Here is a 4,479-nt window from a genome sequence, read left to right as displayed (position 1 = left end):
CTCTTCCTCTTACTTTTTTTTCACGTTTTTTTACGTTTTTCTCCTTTTCGCCTCTTTTCTGGGCGTATTATTCTTCTTTTTCTTCTTTTTTTTCGTCTAATGCATACCCCATCAGTGCAGCAATGCTTATTCAATACCGCCAGCAGATGGAGACACTGGGGGATAATTTTCTAAGGATTTATACTGATTTTTCCTGTCTGAATTTGTCGCACAGAAAGTTGCAGGCCAAATATGTGTGACATTTCTGCGACTTTAGCTTCTAGAGCATTTTTACAACATTATACATAGGTGCTGAATACATAAAAAGCGACTGTTCAGCGACAGACAAGTCGCATCGGCTGAAAGTAGGCCAGAATGTCAGTCCATGTTGGAGCAGGTTTAGATACAGTCTAAAGTATAGATCTCAAAGTCTGTGCACAGAATTTAGCAAGGGCCTCGCACCTTCTGATGCATCAGGTAGGTGCACAATAGCATAGCCTAACCCTCTGTACTTTGGTCTATATTGATGCGGGACATAGACAGCCAGCTGATGACCAATCCATTAGTGCAATGGATGGCTGGAAGCATTTGTCTTTGCCTTTGCAATACCACAGAAGCAATGCATGGTCAATGTACAGCAATGACACACCTGTGTGAACAGCCAGGAGACCCCCCCCCCCCCATGTTATGTTACATAGTTACATAGTTAGTACGGTCGAAAAAAGACATATGTCCATCACGTTCAACCAGGGAATTAAGGGGTAGGGGTGTGGCGCGATATTGGGGAAGGGATGAGATTTTATATTTCTTCATAAGCATTAATCTTATTTTGTCAATTAGGAACATTCAGCACCCACCCGCTATCAAGGCAGCTGCCTATCATGTCATGCCCTACCTGCACAGGTGTGCTGGCTACTCAAATGATCCAATTAAGGAGGCCATTTAGTCAGCAGCAGCAGAAGTCCTGTGCCTGGACGCTCCAACAGGGGCCAGACACAAGCAGAAGCAGAAGCAGCAGAAGCAGCAGCAGCACCACCTTTTGTTTTTTGGCTGCAGCAGCAGCAAGGCCCACAGGGCTGGCTAGCTGGCTAGCCAGCAAGCAGGTAGCAATGAAAGTAGGAATCTTTCTTTTTAACCCTGTAAGGGGGTGGTGCACTGTACCCGAAGATACTGCCATATCGGTCAATGCATAGGCGACGGAAGCAAGCTTGCTACGGTTAGCGCTCGAAATCGGCCCCCGTTCTCAAAAATCCATTTAATATATGGTCCCCAGATAGGGGACGTATCAGATATTAAACTGATAAGAACAGATACTACACTTGATCTTAGCCAAAAGGCCGAGAAGCGATAACCGTGAAAGGGGCGGGCCCAACAAGGTCCCCTTCATGGGCACTATCACTGCTTGCTGTCAGGGAGGCTGCCAGACAATTTTCCATGCACACTCTGGGCTGGGGGGCAGTCAACCACCAGTACACACAGCAGAACCTAAACCCATACCATTATTGCTAAGCAGCAAGACAGGGGCCCATTGCACTCCCACGGGGCCTTTTTAAATGCAATCCATAACCCGGATTTGCCAGGAACCCTTCTTACTCCTCCTACTTGCATGTGACACTGGGCTTAGGATCTGCATAGGAAACACACACACAAGCACACACCTACCTTTGTTGCCTGCAGATGCCTCCTTGGCTGTCCCCAAACGGTATCAAACCAACACCCACGGGAAGCTGTAAGCATAGAGGACATGCCTGCACCCCATTGGACTTACCTGTGTGGGTTAAATCCGGGTTATTTGACAACCTATGGCGGTGATGGTTCTGCTCAGGCAGAGCAGTGCTGATGCTCCTCATAAAGCTGTCGCTGCTGTGAAGGTTCTAGGTGACATCACAAATCCCTATGGTTACATACACAACAAAGCTGGGTTGTTGTTGTTTACACTCTGCAAGGCCTGTGGAAGTGAGTGACATCATAGCACTGTAGTTCTGAGGGTTCTAGATGGATGCAACAATCTCCTGTTGCTTCTATGAAGGCCATAATAGACGACATCACCAAACAGCTCCATAGTCACATACACAGCAAAGGAGAGATGTTGTTTACACCTAGTGATGTCAGTGGTATTGAGTGACATCACAGCACAGTGCTAAGGCTCCTGGGCCTGGACACAGCAGCGGCTGCAATATCTCAACGGAGAATACGTTTATATATATGTGTGTGTGTGCGCGTATATATATATATATATATATATATATATATATATATATATATATTTCTCCGCCGAAATCACTTTTAAACCCATTTCCACCTTTTTTTCCCTTCTCTTCCTCTTACTTTTTTTTCACGTTTTTTTACGTTTTTCTCCTTTTCGCCTCTTTTCTGGGCGTATTATTCTTCTTTTTCTTCTTTTTTTTCGTCTAATGCATACCCCATCAGTGCAGCAATGCTTATTCAATACCGCCAGCAGATGGAGACACTGGGGGATAATTTTCTAAGGATTTATACTGATTTTTCCTGTCTGAATTTGTCGCACAGAAAGTTGCAGGCCAAATATGTGTGACATTTCTGCGACTTTAGCTTCTAGAGCATTTTTACAACATTATACATAGGTGCTGAATACATAAAAAGCGACTGTTCAGCGACAGACAAGTCGCATCGGCTGAAAGTAGGCCAGAATGTCAGTCCATGTTGGAGCAGGTTTAGATACAGTCTAAAGTATAGATCTCAAAGTCTGTGCACAGAATTTAGCAAGGGCCTCGCACCTTCTGATGCATCAGGTAGGTGCACAATAGCATAGCCTAACCCTCTGTACTTTGGTCTATATTGATGCGGGACATAGACAGCCAGCTGATGACCAATCCATTAGTGCAATGGATGGCTGGAAGCATTTGTCTTTGCCTTTGCAATACCACAGAAGCAATGCATGGTCAATGTACAGCAATGACACACCTGTGTGAACAGCCAGGAGACCCCCCCCCCCCATGTTATGTTACATAGTTACATAGTTAGTACGGTCGAAAAAAGACATATGTCCATCACGTTCAACCAGGGAATTAAGGGGTAGGGGTGTGGCGCGATATTGGGGAAGGGATGAGATTTTATATTTCTTCATAAGCATTAATCTTATTTTGTCAATTAGGAACATTCAGCACCCACCCGCTATCAAGGCAGCTGCCTATCATGTCATGCCCTACCTGCACAGGTGTGCTGGCTACTCAAATGATCCAATTAAGGAGGCCATTTAGTCAGCAGCAGCAGAAGTCCTGTGCCTGGACGCTCCAACAGGGGCCAGACACAAGCAGAAGCAGAAGCAGCAGAAGCAGCAGCAGCACCACCTTTTGTTTTTTGGCTGCAGCAGCAGCAAGGCCCACAGGGCTGGCTAGCTGGCTAGCCAGCAAGCAGGTAGCAATGAAAGTAGGAATCTTTCTTTTTAACCCTGTAAGGGGGTGGTGCACTGTACCCGAAGATACTGCCATATCGGGTCAATGCATAGGGCGACGGAAGCAAGCTTCGAAATCGGCCCCCCGTTCTCAAAAATCCATTTAATATATGGTCCCCAGATAGGGGACGTATCAGATATTAAACTGATAAGAACAGATACTACACTTGATCTTAGCCAAAAGGCCGAGAAGCGATAACCGTGAAAGGGGCGGGCCCAACAAGGTCCCCTTCATGGGCACTATCACTGCTTGCTGTCAGGGAGGCTGCCAGACAATTTTCCATGCACACTCTGGGCTGGGGGGCAGTCAACCACCAGTACACACAGCAGAACCTAAACCCATACCATTATTGCTAAGCAGCAAGACAGGGGCCCATTGCACTCCCACGGGGCCTTTTTAAATGCAATCCATAACCCGGATTTGCCAGGAACCCTTCTTACTCCTCCTACTTGCATGTGACACTGGGCTTAGGATCTGCATAGGAAACACACACACAAGCACACACCTACCTTTGTTGCCTGCAGATGCCTCCTTGGCTGTCCCCAAACGGTATCAAACCAACACCCACGGGAAGCTGTAAGCATAGAGGACATGCCTGCACCCCATTGGACTTACCTGTGTGGGTTAAATCCGGGTTATTTGACAACCTATGGCGGTGATGGTTCTGCTCAGGCAGAGCAGTGCTGATGCTCCTCATAAAGCTGTCGCTGCTGTGAAGGTTCTAGGTGACATCACAAATCCCTATGGTTACATACACAACAAAGCTGGGTTGTTGTTGTTTACACTCTGCAAGGCCTGTGGAAGTGAGTGACATCATAGCACTGTAGTTCTGAGGGTTCTAGATGGATGCAACAATCTCCTGTTGCTTCTATGAAGGCCATAATAGACGACATCACCAAACAGCTCCATAGTCACATACACAGCAAAGGAGAGATGTTGTTTACACCTAGTGATGTCAGTGGTATTGAGTGACATCACAGCACAGTGCTAAGGCTCCTGGGCCTGGACACAGCAGCGGCTGCAATATCTCAACGGAGAATACGTTTATATATATGTGTGTGTGTGC

General features: G+C 46.6%; 1 non-coding gene and 1 pseudogene across 1 annotated transcript; both read right to left on the bottom strand.

Annotated features, from left to right (window-relative positions):
• Nucleotides 1–1,124: 1,124 nt before the first annotated feature.
• LOC130317409 (U2 spliceosomal RNA) lies at nucleotides 1,125–1,328 on the bottom strand (annotated as a pseudogene).
• Nucleotides 1,329–3,417: 2,089 nt separating this feature from the next.
• LOC130317406 (U2 spliceosomal RNA) lies at nucleotides 3,418–3,609 on the bottom strand. Its single transcript, XR_008864528.1, has one exon. It is a non-coding gene; the product is annotated as a U2 spliceosomal RNA (small nuclear RNA).
• Between the last annotated feature and the right edge of the window lie 870 nt (nucleotides 3,610–4,479).

This window comes from Hyla sarda, unplaced genomic scaffold, assembly GCF_029499605.1.
Source record: "Hyla sarda isolate aHylSar1 unplaced genomic scaffold, aHylSar1.hap1 scaffold_1997, whole genome shotgun sequence".
NCBI classification, from domain to species: Eukaryota; Metazoa; Chordata; class Amphibia; order Anura; family Hylidae; genus Hyla; species Hyla sarda.
Note: the sequence above shows the minus strand (reverse complement) of the source record. Positions and strands in the feature narration are given on the sequence as shown.